Source organism: Arachis hypogaea, chromosome 18 (assembly GCF_003086295.3).
Source record: "Arachis hypogaea cultivar Tifrunner chromosome 18, arahy.Tifrunner.gnm2.J5K5, whole genome shotgun sequence".
NCBI lineage: Eukaryota > Viridiplantae > Streptophyta > Magnoliopsida > Fabales > Fabaceae > Arachis > Arachis hypogaea.
The window spans coordinates 101,755,923-101,773,682 of record NC_092053.1 but is presented as its reverse complement, the minus strand read 5'-3'; the positions used below and the strand labels follow the sequence as shown (position 1 = coordinate 101,773,682).

General features: G+C 40.5%; 1 non-coding gene across 1 annotated transcript; it reads left to right on the top strand.

The window, feature by feature from the left end:
- Positions 1-1,190: 1,190 nt before the first annotated feature.
- On the top strand, positions 1,191-1,298 carry LOC112773720 (small nucleolar RNA R71). Its single transcript, XR_003188256.1, has one exon. It is a non-coding gene; the product is annotated as a small nucleolar RNA R71 (small nucleolar RNA).
- The last annotated feature ends 16,462 nt before the right edge of the window (positions 1,299-17,760 follow it).

Genomic DNA, 17,760 nt, shown 5'->3' with positions numbered 1-17,760 from the left:
TATCCCTGAACCAAAGTCACACAGAGCCTTTTCAAAGATCATGTTGCCTATGGTACAAGGTATTATGAACTTTCAGGATCCTGTTTCTTCTGAGGCAATGTCAGTTGATCCAGATCACTTAGTTCATTGGTGAACAAGGGAGGTTCATCTTCCCAAGTCTCAATACCAAATAATTTGGCATTCAGCTTCATGATTGCACCAAGAAACTTGGCAGCTTGCTCTTCAGTAACATCCTCATTCTCTTCAGAAGGGGAATACTCATCAGAGCTCATGAATGGCATAAGGAGGTTCAATGGAATCTCTATGGTCTCTAGATGAGTCTCAGATCCCTTTGGTTCCTCAAAGGGAAGCTCCTTATTGATCATTGGACGTCCCAAGAGGTCTTCCTCTTTGGGATTCACGTCCTCTCCTTCCTTCACAGGTTCGGCCATGGTGATTAATTCAATGGCCTTGCACTCTCTTTTTGGATTTTCTTCTGTATTGCTTGGGAGAGTACTAGGAGGGAGTTCAGTGATCCTTTTACTCAGCTGGCCTACTTGTGCCTCCAAATTTCTAATGGATGACCTTGTTTCATTCATGAAACTCACAGTGGCCTTAGATAGATCAGAGACTAAGTTTGTTAAATTAGAGGTATTTTGTTCAGAGTTCTCTGTCTGTTGCTGAGTGGATGATGGAAAAGGTCTACTATTGTTAAACCTGTTTCTTCCACCATTATTAAAGCCTTGTTGAGGCTTTTGATCCTTCCATGGGAAATTTGGATGATTTCTCCATGATGGGTTATAGGTGTTTCCATAAGGTTCACCCATATAATTTACCTCTGCTATTGCAGGGTTTTCAGGATCATAAGCTTCTTCTTCAGACGATGCCTCTTGAGTACTGTTGGATGCAGCTTGCATTCCATTCAGACTCTGAGAAATCATATTGACTTGCTAAGTCAATATTTTGTTCTGAGCCAATATGGCATTCAGAGTATCAATTTCAAGAACTCTCTTCTTCTGAGGCGTCCCATTACTCACAGGATTCCTCTCAGAAGTGTACATGAACTGGTTATTAGCAACTATGTCAATGAGTTCTTGAGCTTCTGCAGGCGTTTTCTTTAGGTGAATGGATCCACCTGCAGAAGTATCCAATGACATCTTAGCTAGTTCAAACAGACCATCATAGAATGTATCCAGGATGGTCCATTCTGAAAGCATGTCAGAAGGACACTTTTTGGTCAGTTGCTTGTATCTCTCCCAAGCTTCATAGAGGGATTCACCTTCCTTCTGTCTGAAGATCTGAACATTCACTCTAAGCTTGCTCAGCTTTTGAGGAGGAAAGAACTTGGCTAAGAAAGCCGTGACCAGCTTATCCCAAGAGTTCAGACTATCTCTGGGTTGAGAGTCCAACCACACTCTAGCTCTGTCTCTTACAGCAAAAGGGAAAAGCATGAGCCTGTAGACTTCAGGATCTACTCCATTAGTCTTAACAGTATCACATATCTACAAGAATTCAGTTAAGAACTTGAAAAGGATCTTCAGATGGAAGTCCATGAAACTTGCAGTTCTGCTGCATCAGAGAAACTAATTGAGGTTTCAGCTCAAAGTTGTTTGCTCCAATGGCAGGAATGGAGATGCTTCTTCCATGTAAATTAGAATTTGGTGCAGTAAAGTCACCAAGCATTCACCTTGCATTATTGTTGTTGGGTTCGGCTGCCATCTCCTTTACTTGTTCGAAATTTTCAATAAGGTTGTCTCTGGATTGTTGTAATTTAGCTTCTCTTAGTTTTCTCTTCAGAGTCCTTTCAGGTTCTGGATCAGCTTCAACAAGAATGCCTTTTTCCTTGTTCCTGCTCATAAGAAAGAGAAGAGAACAAGAAAAGAAGAGGAATCCTCTATGTCACAGTAAAGAGGTTCCTTATTGTTAGTAGAAGAAGAAAAGGAATAGGGGTGAAGAAGAATGAAGAATCCAAACATAAAGGTAAGGATAGGAGCAGTGATGTGAGATGAAGAGAAGTGTTAGTAGATGAATAAATAATTAGAAGGAGATGAGGGAGAAGGATTTTCGAAAATTATTTTTGAAAAAGGGTTAGTGATTTTCGAAAATAGTTTTTGAAAAAGGTTAGTAATTTTCGAAAATTAAAATAAAAAATTAAAATAATTAGTTAATTAAAAAGAATTTTTGAAAAAGAGGGAAGATATTTTCGAAAATTAGAGAGAGAGAGTTAGTTAGGTAGTTTTGAAAAAGATAAGAAACAAACAAAAAGTTAGTTGGTTAGTTGAAACAAATTTGAAAACCAATTTTGAAAAGATATGAAGATGAGAAGTTAGAAAAGATATTTTAAAATCAAATTTTTGAAAAAGATAAGATAAGAAGATATTTTTGAAAAGATATGTTTGAAATTAGTTTTGAAAAAGATTTGATTTTTAAAATCACAATTAATGACTTGATTCACAAGAAATCACAAGATATGATTCTAGAACTTAAAGTTTGAATTTTTCTTAACAAGTAAGTAACAAACTTGAAATTTTTGAATCAAAACATTAATTGATGATGTTATTTTCGAAAATTATGTGATAAAGATAAGAAAAAGATTTTTGAAAAATATTTTTAAAATTTTCGAAAATAAATAAGAAAGGTGAAAAAGATTTGATTTTTTTTTGAAAAAGATTTTGAAAAAGATAAGATTTTTAAATTGAAAATTTGATTTGACTCATAAAAATAACTAGATTTTAAAAATTTTTGAAAAAGTCAAATCTAATTTTCGAAATTTTAAGAGAGAAAAAGGGGAAGATATTTTTTTGATTTTTGAATTTTTAATGATGAGAGAGAAAAAACATAAAAATGATGCAATGCATGAAAATTTTGGATTAAAACAATGAATGCATGCAAAAATGCTATGAATGTCAAGATGAACACTAAGAATACTTTGAAGATCATGATGAACATCAAAAATATATTTTTGAAAAAATTTTAATGCAAAGAAAACATGCAAGACACCAAACTTAGAAATCTTTAATGCTCAGGCACTAAGAATTCAAGAATGCATATGAAAAACATCATACAACACAAAACAATATAATATGAAGATCAATCAAGAAGGTTTTATCAAGAACAACTTGAAGATCATGATGAATGCAATGCATGAATGCAATTTTCGAAAAATGCAAGATGAGTATGCAATTGAAACCAAACTTGAAGTTGACTCAAGACTCAAACAAGAAACACAAAAAATATTTTTGATTTTTATGATTTTATGATTTTTTTTGTATTTTTATTTTATATTTTTCAAAAATCATTTGAAAAAGAAAAATAAGGATTCCAAAATTTTTAATATGAATTCCAGGAATCTTACAATCTTAATCTAAAGCTCCAATATGAGGGTTAGACATGGCTTAATAGCCAGTCAAGCTTTAGCATGAATATGGGAGTAAGTCATTCAATTTTAAGCCAAAACCTCTGTCAAAAAGAATTTAGACATGGTTTTATAGCCAGCATGCTTCAACATGCTTCATGAAACTCTAGAATTCATTCTTAAAAATTCTGAAGAAAAATATATTTTTGAAAACATTTTTATTTAAAATTTTTTTTTCGAAAACAAAGGAGAAATTTTTGAAAGATTTTTTTGAAAACTTTTTGAAAAGAAAACGAAAAGAAAGTTACCCAATCTGAGCAACAAGATGAACCGTTAGTTGTCCAAACTCGAACAATCCCCGGCAACGGCGCCAAAAACTTGGTGCACGAAATTATGATCTTCAATGGCGCCATCAACATCGTACGCTCAATTGTAATCTCAACTTTTTATCACAACTTCGCACAACTAACCAGCAAGTGCACTGGGTCGTCCAAGTAATAAACCTTACGCGAGTAAGGGTCGATCCCACGGAGATTGTTGGTATGAAGCAAGCTATGGTCACCTTGTAAATCTCAGTCAGGCGGATATCAAAAGGTTATGGAGTTTTTGAAAATTAAATAAGAAGTAAACATGAAATAAGGATAGAAATACTTATGTAATTCATTGGTTAGAATTTCAGATAAGCGTATAGAGATGCATTCGTTCCTCTGAACCTCTGCTTTCCTGCTGTCTTCATCCAATCAATCTTACTCCTTTCCATGGCTGGCTTTATGTAAGGACATCACCGTTGTCAATGGCTACTTTTGATCCTCTCTGGAAAATGGTCCGATGCGCTGTCACTGCATGGCTAATCGTCTGGAGGCATCACCCTTGTCAATGGGTGCATCCCATCCTCTTGTGAAAATGGTCCAAATGCTCTGTCACAGCACGGCTAATCATCTGAGGTTCTCGATCATGCTGGAATAGGATTCACCCTCCTTTTGCGTCTGTCACTACGCCCAGCAATCGCGAGTTTAAAGTTCGTCACAGTCATTCAATCCCAGAGTCCTACTCAGAATACCATAGACAAGGTTTAGACTTTCCGGACTCTCATGAATGCCGCCATCAATCTAGCTTATACCACGAAGATTCTGATTAAGAGATCCAAGAGATACTCATTCAATCTAAGGTAGAACGGAAGTGGTTGTCAGGCACGCGTTCATAGGGAATGACGATGATTGTCACGTTCATCACATTCAGGTTGAAGTGCGAATGAATATCTTAGAAGCGGAATAAATTGAATTGAATAGAAAAACAGTAATACTTTGCATTAATCTTTGAGGAACAGCAGAGCTCCACACCTTAATCTATGGAGTGTAGAAACTCTACCGTTGAAAATACATAAGTGATGAAGGTCCAGGCATGGCCGAATGGCCAGCCCCCATGATCTAAGAACCAGGCGTCCAAAGATGTCTAATACAATAGTAAAAAGTCCTATTTATAATAAACTAGCTACTAGGGTTTACAGAAGTAAGTAATTGATGCATAAATCCACTTCCGGGGCCCACTTGGTGTGTTCTTGGGCTGAGCTTGAATGTTACATGTGCAGAGGCTCTTTCTGGAGTTGAACGCCAGGTTATAACGTATTTCTGGCGTTCAACTCTGGTTTGTGACTTGTTTCTGGCGTTTAACTCCAGACAACAGTGTAGAACTGGTGTTCAACGCCCTTTTACATCGTCTAAACACGTTCAAAGTATGGACTATTATACATTGCTGGAAATCCCTGGATGTCTACTTTCCAACGCAATTGGAAGCGCGCCATTTTGAGTTCTGTAGCTCCAGAAAATCCATTTTGAGTGCAGGGAGGTCAGAATCCAACAGCATCAGCAGTCCTTCTTCAACCTCTGAATCTGATTTTTGCTCAAGTCCCTCAATTTCAGCCAGAAAATACCTGAAATCACAGAAAAACACACAAACTCATAGTAAAGTCCAGAAATGTGAATTTAACATAAAAACTAATAAAAACATCCCTAGAAGTAACTAGATTCTACTAAAAACATACTAAAAACAATGCCAAAAAGCGTATAAATTATCCGCTCATCACTAACACTGTTGTTTCCTTTGTTAGAAACCACATTATTTGTCGCTTTGGATCACCACGAGCAATCGTGAGTGATCAAGGCACCCATTTCTGTAACAGGAGACTTACAGGATTACTGAAGAAGCATGGGATAGTTCATAAAGTGGCAACAGCCTACCATGCCCAGTCTAATGGGCAAGCTGAGGTGTCTAACAGAGAGATAAAGAGTATATTGTAGAAGGTAGTCAAACCTAATAGAAGAGACTGGAGCACCAGGCTACAAGATGCACTCTGGGCATACAAAACAGCATACAAGACACCCATTGGGATGAGTCCTTTCCGCTTTGTTTATGGAAAAGCCTGTCACCTCCCAGTTGAGATAGAGCACAAAGCCTTTTGGGCAGTAAAGGAGTGCAATATGGAATTTGAGAAGGCCAGAACTGAGAGGAAGTTGCAACTGTAAGAATTAGAGAGCCTACGCCTAGAAGCTTATGAGAAATCAAGGCTGTACAAAGAAAAGATGAAGGCTGTGCATGATAAGCACATCAAGAGGAGAGAGTTCCAACCTGGGGACATTGTCCTCCTTTACAACTTTAGATTGAGCCTCATGCCAGGCAAGTTGAGATCCAGATGAGAAGGTCCATACAGAGTAGAGAAGGCTGAGCCATACGGAGTTTTCCACCTGAGTCATCCTTCAAGCTCTGAATTCATCAAAGTTAATGGACATCACTTAAAGCTATATCATGGTGAGAAGGCGACAAAAACCAAAGAGCTAGAGATCTTCCTCTTGGAGGATCCACCCACAGCAGAAGACTGAGCTAGTGGAGCATCCAACTTAAGGACGTTAAAGCAAAGTGCTAGGTGGGAGACAACCCACCATGGTATGATCGTTCCTTTCTTTCTTCTTAGTTTTCTTTTTCAATAACTCTTCTCATTATTGGCACATTTCGTTTGCATCTTCATTTGCACAATTGCATAAAAAAAAAGCACGCGACGCGACAGCGTCGCCGACGCGTCCGCGTCGCAGATGAGTAAGAAAGAAAAATAAATCCAACAAAAAGTCACGCGAGAGCGTGGTTGGAGGCGTGTCTTAGGCACAAATTGATCCATGCGACCGCGTCGCTGACGCGTCCGCGTCATGTGGGAATAATGCCTCCCACGCGTCCGCGTCACCCATGCGGACGCGTGACCTGAAAATCGATGTAAGAAAGGGTGCATGGCCGAAAGTTATGCTGGAGCGGTGCTGGGCTGGCGCTAGACGCACAAGCCTTACCACGCGAACGCGTGCTTCACGCGTCCGCGTCGCCTTCCACTATTGTCCACCCACGCGATCACGTCTACCACGCGAACGCGTCACCCTAGAATTTGGCAACAATGAGTTTCGAACAGAGAGTTGTGCGAGCGCGAGGCTGCCCTCGCGCCAGTAGCACCGAACGAGTCACACGTCCGCGTGACTGACGCGACCGCGTCGCCTCATATAGGCACCATCCGCGCGAACGCGTACCCCATGCGTCCGCGTTGCTTGCACCGCACAGCTTATCCTTACCTGCCAAAATATCTTATCTTTCTCTACCCATAATCCTACTTTTTCTTTTCCCTTCTTATTTCTTTTTTCCCCTTTCTTCCTTCTTCCTTCTTTCTCACTTTCTACTTTCTCTCTCTCTCACCACCATTATCAAGGTTTTTCTTTTCTTCTTCCCTCCTTACTTTTCTATTCTTCTTCTTGTTTTTATGTTTTCTTCTTCCTTTCTTTTTCTTTTTACTTGCATTATCCATGTTTTCTTTTTCTTTCTTTTTCTTTTAATTGGTGTTGGAAATTTATTAGGGTCATTATTATTCCTTATGATTTGCTTGTGGATTGTTAAGGACTTGTTTGGCAATTATATATTAATTTTTAAGGGTTGCTTGCATGTTCCATTTAATACATTCAATAACTTATTTATCATGTATGCTATGTGTTTGTGAAAACGCCCATATGGCATTGTGCACCATTTTGAGATTTCTTTTAATCTACTACTCTATTTGATTGCTTTTCACAAAAACCCTTCTTTTATTTTATTATTTAAATATAATTGTTATTACAAACAGGTTTTTAGTTTGAAAGGCTTGGTAATTTAACTTGGACATTGAATGCTTGATCTATGCTACTCATGCCTTTGCCTGCATGCCAATAAATACCTTTCATTTAATTGTCATCATATGCACTTGCTATATTTCCATTGATGATTTTTCACATGTAGTCATGACCATGTGTTTATATCATTCATCTTTTAATGTGCATTAATTACCACCTTTCCCGTTCTCTTCCTTGCTCCAACCCTTGACATTTTAACATACTTTCTCTTTTCTTTCTTTTAGGATGGCCACCAAGAAAGGCAAGGAGAAAGCTACTCCCAAATCACCAGCAAGAAGAGGAACAAAAAGAGCATTAGTGGCAGAGCCATCTTCAATTGCAGTTAAGCCCTCAACAAAAAGAATTAAGAGGATTATAAAGGTTGATGAAAAAGAGAAAGCCTTCCCAGCAAAGGACACTGCGATTTTCCAATCGCTACTGTGAGCAGATGTTCCCCATCCTGGCAGAAAGGAGTTACAACAACGAATACCTTCTTATCCTCCCGACCCGTATTGCTGAATTTGTTGAGCCGCAAATTGAAAGAAGACAATAGGGTTTCCTTTAGAGACAGCCACAGCAGGTTAATCTTTTCTGGGTAGTCGAGTTCTACTCTAATTTCCACCTGCCAACCCTGTAGTCTGTCTATGTCCGTCAGAAGCAAGTCCCCATTACAGAAGAGGTCATTCAGCGAGTTCTAGATCTTCCCCCTACTCTAGAAGGACTGGACGCATTTCAAGAAGCCTCACTCAAGCGCCAGATGTACCAATTTGACTGGAACGCTGTTCTCAGAGTTATCGCACTACCTGGCAGCAGATGGATCTACAGATACCATCGTTCCCGTTCTAAGGGAATATCGGCTTCCGCACTTACCTTGGAGGCTCGCGTATGGGCACAGATTATGTCCCATTACGTCTTTCCAAGCATCCACGAGTCCTCCTTCACTGCAGACATGGCCGTTCTACTATGGTGCATCCTTATAGACCAGCCTCTAAACCTCCCACGACACATCCGGAATGCAATGGGACACGTACAAATTGCGGGTAACTTACCTTTTCCTGCCTTGGTTTCAGATCTCGTCTCCGTAGCCGGAGTCTCCTACAGAGCTGGGGACACCAAACCATGCTTCCACGGGATGATCAATACGTCCCTAACGGGAAATATATCAGACCTCCAGTAGCCACTACAAGCCAACCTACTGAACCGACTGAAGACATCCCTCCTTCAACACCACAAGCACCTACAACAATTCAACTGCTCCATCAGATACTTAAAAGGTTAGATTGGCAGGAACACAAAGCAAAGCTAAGAGAGCGCCGTAACAAGCGTCGATTCACATACCTCAAGGAGCTACTTAAAGGAAAATACAGAGACTCAGACACCCCGGACTCCACTTCGTTTACCAGCACAGGAAGCCATAACGGTCCCGACTGTGGAGATACTGCTACCAGCCCACCTTTGTTCCTGACAGATGGCACCGAGGACGGTGCAAAGCCTTAAGTGTGGGGAGGTCGGTCAGTACCTGACTTCCGGAGGTAATTTCTCTTCCTTAACGCCAATAAAATAGGATATTTAGTTAGTTTTTCTTTTGTAGAATAGGATAAATTGCATAGTAATAGATTAGTTGCATGCATGTTCTACTTGATTGAAAAGATAATAAGTTTCTTCTAAGACCCTATTTTTAGAACAAAATTTCACTAATTTTAATCAAAACTTTTATGTTAAATTTTCTTGAAGTTATATTTGGAACATAGTTTTTGAGCTAAAGAACACACAACCTGTGAGACTCTGAGCCTAAATACATCGTTACATTATTTAACCATAATTATTTTATTCTTGTGTGTTTACTTCTCTATGATTGTAATCTATATTTTGTTTCATCCTATATGTCCAATGTTTAATATATTTATATGCTTGCATATGATTGAGGCCATTATTTGTTTAGCTCACTTATCCAAATTAAGCCTACCCCTTAAGTTACCTTTGTTAGCCACTTTGAGCCTTTAAATCCCATTTGTTCTGTATTTTACCACATCACTAGCCTTAAGCGGAAAAACAATTATATGTCCCAATTAAATCTTTGGTTAGCTTAAGATAGAATTGTGTGTTAATTAAGTATGGGAAAATTGTGGGAACAAAAGATAATAAGGAAATGTGTCATGACAATATAATGGGAATTTGGGTGCCTACTCATGTGAAACTATAAAAATAAAAAATCTATGTGCATTGATAAACTATGTTTATTTTTATGTTAAAAAAAAAATTCAGTAATTAAATAAGGGGACAAAATTACCCCAATGCTAAGTTAAATTTCAAAGATCAATACGGATATGATAAAATCAAAATAAAGTTGATGCATGAGTATGGAATGTGAAAGGGAATTTTGGGTAGCTAGGTGTGAAATTTAGAGTTATATAGAATATATATGTGTGTTAGGTGAAAGCTTGGGTTAATTAAAGATTCAATTTATAAGCTTACTTAGCCATATATGTACCCTTACCCTTACCTTGGTCCCATTACAACCTTGAAAAGACCTCATGATGTTTGCATTGGTACATTAAATGTTGTTGATTGGTTAGGTGAAGAACAAAAATTAGAAAGCATGATTAGGGAAGGATAGAGTGATTACCCTATACACTAGAGAGACTAGAGCATACATACATCATCGGTGAGGGTTCAATGCTTAAATTCTATGTTCCCTGCTTTCATGAGCTACCTTCTTGCAATTTTTTATCTGTTGTTACTGTATAATAATTGAATTAGTGGAATTTGATTTGTGATTGTCTTGAAGAGCTTATTTACTTTTAACCAAGTGGACAAGAATCATATAGTTGCATTCACATATATAGGTTGCATTGCATTGCATGAGTTTTACATGTTCTTACTCATTTATTTTATCTCCTTCAACTAAGCATGAGGACATGCTAATGTCTAAGTGTGGGGAGGTTGATAAACCATTATTTTATGGTTTATATTGTGTTTAATTGTGTGGTTTTATCGAATCTTTACCCACTTATTCATTAATTTAGCATGTATTTACAATTCCTTGCCAAAATTACTCCATGGTTGAAAACTTGCTTTCTAGAGACTTTTAATTATGTATTTTAATTCTCCTTTATTCCATTCGATGCCGTGATCTGTGTGTTAAGTATCTCAGGCTTTATAGGGCATAAATGACTTGGAGATTGGAAAGGAGGCTTGCAAAAAATGGAAGGAACACAAGAAATTGAGGAGATGACCAACGAGAAGCGACGCGGACGCATGGCTCATGCGACCGCGTGAATTAGAGGAAATTGTAGTGACGCGCTCGCGTGACTGACACGAACGCATGGATTGGAAACTGCACAAGTGACGCGAATGCGTGGACGACGCACACGCGTGGCAAGACAAAACGCTGGATGACGCGAACGCATGGATGGCGCGATCGCGTGACATGCGCGATCTGCAGAATTCGCTGGGGGCGATTTTGGGCCATGTTTTGACCCAGTTTTCGGCCCAGAAAAGCATATTAGAGCCAGGGAACATGCAGAGACCTGACGAATTGGATTTTTGACGGTTTAGAATTTCACTAATGAAATCTCGTTGTAAAGTATAGTTTCTAAACCAATCACTAATCCTTTCATACAAAAAGTTGTTTGTCACAAGTACAAACCCCTAAAATTTATAAACCGAAGTATTTAAACCTCGGGTCGTTCTCCCTAGGACGTACAATGAAGTGTCTTGTTATCGGTTATGGGTTATTTTGGGGTTTTGGATAAGAAGCATGAAAAGTAAATGGCAATGAAAATAAACTAACAACTATAAAAGGCTCTTGGCAAGGTATGAAAATTAGAAGTCCTATCCTAGTTATCCTTTTCAATTGTGATGAGATTTGTTCATTGCTACCACTTAGTTAACCCTTACTAATTAAAGGAAAGTCAAGTGGATGAATCAATTTGATTTCTCAAGTCCTAATCAACTCCTAAAGGAATGACTAGCTTTGGAGGCTTTCAAATCAATTAGCAATCTCTCCAATTATCAATCAACAAAGGAATTAGATAACTCAAGTGTCACTAATTACTCTACCTAGGCCAAGAGGAACAAAATCTACACTAAAATCCAACCAAGCATTTCATCAAACACTTGGAAGGCACAAAAGAAAAGTATAGTAAATCAACAACAAGAATGAAGTCTAACAACAATTATTGAAAGGAATTAACAACAACAATCAAGGAAATCACAATTATCATGAATTACCTCAAATTGCATTATTGAAAGAAAACCAAGGAACAACAATATATCCAAAACAAAATGAAGAATTACAATTATTAAAGCACACATCTAGAAAGAGGAAGAGGAGAAGATTAAGAATTGGTAAATGAAAAGTGAATCAAAGCATGAGTTAAACCTAGATCTAAGAAGAGAGATTAACCTAATCCTAATCCTAGAGAGAAAAGAGAGCTTCTCTCTCTAGAAACTAACTACAAAGCTAAACTAAACTAATGGGTTACTAACACCTAAGTTGCTCTATGATCCTAAGTCATGAATGATTTATATATGCCTCCTCCTTAATCCTTCATCCTTTTATTCCTTTCCCTTGGCAATTTGGCGCCAAAAATGGGTTCAGAAACCCTCTCAAATCGCCAGGCACGTGTTGCATTAATGAGGTCATGTGCCAGCATCGGCGCGTGCGCGCATGATACGCGTGCGCGTCCCTGGTCGGTTCTGCAATGTGCGCGCGAGCGCCTTGTGCGCGTGCGCGTGCATGGCTGACTTTGCTTCTTTGACTTTTTATGCTTCTCTCCACTTGTATGCTTCCTTCCTTGCTTCCTTTGATCCATGCCTAGCCTATTTCAACCCTGAAATTACTAGCAAACACATCAAGGCATCGTATGGAATCAAACAGAAATTAGAATTCACCAAAATAAGGCTTAAAAAGCATGTTTCTACACTTAAGCACAATCATGGAAGAGATAACAAAGCCATGCTAATTCTTAGGCTAAATGTGACAAAAGGTTATCAAAATATTCTAAATCCAAGGCAAAACAAACCGTCAAATTGGGGTTTGTCAACCTCCCCACACTTAAGCCTTAGCATGTCCTCATGCTAAAATAAGAAGGAACTAAGGGGTATGGCATTTATTGAATGCAACTAAACTATATGAGTCCTATCTAAATGCAACTATCTAAAGCAATTGGAAATGCTTAGTTCAAACAAATCAATTCCCAAGAGAGCATGTGTAAGTACAAGAGCTAAGTAATAAGGACCAAGTCCAAACCACAATTGTATTGAATTGTTAAAAGGAGTTCAAACTTGCAAGAATATAGATAATATAGGTGAAATGCATGTAATTGAACTTTTGAACCCTCACCGGATGTGTATCCGCTCTATTCACTCAAGTGTTTAAGGGTTAATCCACTCAATTCTCTTCTAATCATGTTTTTCAAGATTTGATTTTCTTCTAACAATCAACATTTATTCAATGCGTGCATACATTCATCATGAGGTCTTTCATTTAGGTTGTAATGGGGTTAGGGCCAAGGTAGGGTCATTTATGGTCAAGTGGACTAGGATTTGAATCTTTGATTAGCATAGACTTTCCCACCTAACCTATTTAATGACCTATACAAATGCAAGCTATTCTAACTACCCATTCTTCACTTTTTCTTACATACTCATGCATTCGTATTTGATTCACAACACCTATGCATTGATTCCTTTTTATTGACTTCACTTTGGGGCATTTTGTCCCTTTTTATTATTTTTTTTTCTCTTTTTTTTTTCTTTCATTTTATTTTTCTTTTCATCATTTCATTTCATTTTTTTTTCTTTTTTTTCTTTATATATATATATATATATATTTTTTTTTTCTCTTTTTCTTCTTTCAAACTAAATACAAGAACATCAATGCATAAGGTCTCTACATTTGATTTAATACATGAGTATGTGTCCAATTCCTAAACAGAAAAGTGTATTGTCCCCTTTACCCTATCCAATGTTCCCAAGCCTTACCAACTTGAAGAATATACACTCTCACTAGCCTAGGCTATTCAAAGATCCAAACAAGGACTTCTCATTGGTTTTCCGCCTTGGGCTTGTAATGAGCTAAAATAAGAATGAGTTGGTTAAGCATAGGCTCAAAATTGGCTAACAATGGAGAGTAAAAGGTTGGCTATTTGGGTAAGTGGCAAACGAGATAATGGCCTCAATCATATAAATGCACAAACACAAGAAATAAGTGGACATATAGAATCAAGCAAATTAAGGATCACAATCATGGAAAGAGAACAATTTCACACAAGAATGGAAAATAATTGGTTATAAAATGTAACCACATCAATAGGCTCAAGTCTCACAAGCTTGTGTTCTCAACTCAATACATGCTTCACAAGGTATGAAATTCAGGCAAGTTCCAAAAATTTTCTTTCAATCAATTGGGTTAATGCCCTATATTTAAACTTTCTTGAAAAACCTCAATGTTTGACTAAGCATTGTTGTGATTGAAAAATTCAAAAAAAATTTTCTTAGTTCACCCTTTCCTTTTTCACTTAGAATCAATATAATATGCAAAAAGGGTGCCTAAGTTTTACTTAAAACATGATTTCTAATCACAACCGCAAACTAAAAACAAAGATAAACAAAATGTATAAAGAAGAATCCAACTAGAAGTACGGAATCTATCATCCAAAACATCTAAAAATATCCACAAGCGTCAAAATATCTAAAATCCCAAAATGAGCAGTAAAAGTATCCAAAGCAAACTAGAAAAGCATCCAAATATATACAAAGATGTGCAAAATAAGATAACTAGGCTGAAAAGTTCACCGGTTCCCAAATAATGCTACCGGTGCCCTCCCCACACTTAAAATCAAGCATCGTCCTCGATGCTAAACCGGAGGATCAGTGGGAGGTACAACGATAGGCTCTGGCTCTGTCTGTGGCTGTGGGACCGGTGGAGTCTCCTGTGTCTGAGGTGGAGCCTCCATGTGTGCTGGCTCTGTAGCGGCAGGGGCATCCTGCTGAGCTGGTGCCTCCGCGTCCTCCTCCTGATGATCCTGCTCGTCGGAGGCCGGAGAATCGGGAAGCGGAGGTAGCTCAGCGCCGAGGGAGATAAGTGCCTGGTCCATCCGATCCAAGCGGCGTCTGACATGGTGTCGCTCACGCTCTAAGAATCGGAAGAGACGCTGGACCAGGAGATAGGTAGGCTCAGGTGCTGCTGGAGGGTCTGTAGATGGTGGAGGAGCTGCGGCTGTAGAGGAGGAAGGGCCAGCTGCAGGGGCTGGTGGTGAAGGTGTCCCTATGGCAGCCCTAGCCCGAGAGCGGCGGCTAGCAGGTGGCTTCTCGTGCACCCAAACACCCCAGGGGATAGTAACCTCCCTGTCATCTGCATCAGCGGGTGGTGGTCGCACATCATCATCTGACCATGGGACATCAGCTAAGGCCGCCATACTCGTGACCAATGTAGGAAATGGAAGCAGGCCACGAATATGCGCCCGCCACATGCACTGCCGGATAAGCCTAGGGAAGGAGACATCCTTCCCCTCCATAACACACCCTATCAGCAAAAGCATCTCCATGGGGACCTCAGAAAAGTGGGTGGTAGGCAGGACGTAGTGGGCGAAGATCATCTGCCAAGTCTTGGCCTGCCTGGTCAAATGAGTGAATAACATCCCCTTCGGCTTGGTGTTGCCCGCATCCATAACCCATGAAGCCTCCGGTATCCCAATCACGCGCCGAAGCGCCTCATAATCAAATGTCATGGTATGGATGGCTATCTCAGCCTGATGGTGGGCACACTGGTCAAGCGGAATGTGACGGCAATGTAATGCCTCCCCAATGGCGGCCTCGGTGAGCAGAATCTCTCTACCCCGCACCTGAACCGAATCCAAGGTCGGACGGAAAAAATTGCAGTAGAATTCCTTCACCCAAGATATGTTGATGTCACCCAAATCCCGGTCCACAAAATCAATACCTAACTCAAGGATCCGACCGTTAATGCGCCGTCTCACATCATTAGGTAGGAGTAACTTCTTCTCAATATTTAGCTTCGTGGTTCGATATCTGGAAAACCGAAGCTCACAGTAGAGATTGGGGAATTTGCCCGGATTGGTGGAAGGCAACTGCTGATTCTCTTTATCCTCGTCCTGCAATGGATTCCGAGCATAATTCTTGTAGATGGAAGGAATGGAGGGGGTAGAGTGTTTTCTCTTTTTGGAGGTGGTGGCTACGGCTTTGCCTTTATCCGACATCCTGAAAAGAATATGATAGAATATATGAAACATTAAGCATGTAACAAAGAAGACATGTTCAGGATGTCATTATCAAAGAGCAATCATGATGTTGCACTGAATATGTAAAAGTGAACAAGTAAGCATAAGTGACCGAGCCAAAACCATAGGGTAACACCTCATATGCAAAAGGCACTAATATCATCATAGTCATGAAAGAATTGTTAAAGAGGGTTAAAAGTGAGTGTAAGTAAAATGGTGAAAGAAATTAGTGGGTTAGAAAAGTGGATTAGCGATATGATGATATATAGGCTCAATTGAACGAGAAATTGTGGTGCATGTTCACAATGATTGTGCAAATCCGGGAAGACAAAAAGGAAACGGAAAGATGCCCAAAACTGAAATAAAGATTAAAAGAAAACTAATTTCCTTGAAAATCGGGCAGCATTCCGGCTTAAAATTAGACATTCCCGGATAACAGAATAGCACAAACAGTAAGAAAGCAGCATCGAGTAAGCACAGCAACAGTGGTATAGCAATCAGGCAGCAAGAAGTGCATAAAAAGCAAGCCAAAACCAGCATACAGCATTCAAACAGATAAACAGCAAGTAAGCACATACGGAGCACTTATCAGGCCTAGAATCCTCTATCCAGTCCTAGCTACCTAACCGCAAGTATTTCTAACTAATCCTAACATACAACAGTCTAATGCTACTAATCATGCAATTCTAGGAATTAACAGAAAAAATGAAAAAGGGAAAATAAAAACAGAGATAGCAGAAATGGAGCAGGAACCTGGGAGCCGGGAAAACTGAAAATGGAAATGGGGGGATAAGGCAGCAGAAACAGAGTGTCACCGCCGTGAACGGAAGGCAGAGAGAGAGAGGAAGGCAGTGATGGCGGCGCGGTGGCGCGGTGGTGGCGCGGTGGGGGTTCGGGAAACTGAAGGGCGGAGGGAGAGAAGAGTGAGAGAGAGAATGGGTGGCGGTGAGAGGGGGATGAGAAGGCGATGAGGAGGGAGGGCAAGTCGCCGGCGGTGAGGGAGGCGCGGCGGCGGCTGGTGTTGCTGCTGCGATGATAGATGGGGCGAGGAGAAGAAGAAGATGGGGGTGGAGGCTGGGGTGCGCGACTGCGCAGTGTGCCTCGCGAGCTAGGGTTATCCCGAATTTTGAATTGGCGCGCGCGCGCACCTTGCGCGTCCGCGCCCATGGAGGAAAAATGGGGTCTTACGCGTGCGCGTACAACGCGCTTGGGCGAGGGGGAGCGAAATAGGGAAGGGCGCGTGCGCGTACCGTGCGCGCACGCGTGCATGGAGTTGGGCTAGGGGCTTAGAGTTGGCCCAACCCAGGCCTAACTCTCTGGAGACTGGCCTGGGAGTCGCGCTACTAGACCTGCGCGCACGCGGCAAGTACGCGTCCGCGTGCATTGAGGGGAATGGAGAACTGCGCGTGAGCGTACAGTGCGCGCACGCGTACATGAGATTGGGCCTTTAGGCTTAGAATGGGCTTGCGGCACGCCCAACTCTCTGGTCCGTGGCCCCTGGTGATGTTAATACGCATCGCCGCGCACGCGCACGGGGTGCGTACGCGTGAGTGGTTTTGAGCTGGGGGCTTAGAAGAGGCCCAGATCCAGCACAACTCTCTGGAAAGTGGCCCAGAAAGTCTAGCAGCGAATCGACGCGTACGCGGCAGATGCGCGTACGCGTGTGGTGCGTTCCCTATAGTGTCATAGGCGCGCACGCGTATGGTGCGCGTCAGCGTGGAATGAATTGGGCTTGAGGCACAAGGCTTGCCCAGGAGAGGCCCAACTCTCTGGAATGTGGCTCGTGGTGCATGCGCGGCAGGACGCGTACGCGCACGTTGCGCGCGCGCGTCCATGCCCATTTCTTCATCTCTATCTCTCTTTTTTTTTTTTTTTTTGAAAGAACAACTTGCTGGTTGCTCCCCTTAGTTTTCACAACTCTTATTCACTCAACCATCATACAATTCACAAAAATGCAATTTTTGATATTATTCATCTACTACTAAACACAACATGCATGTGACTAAGC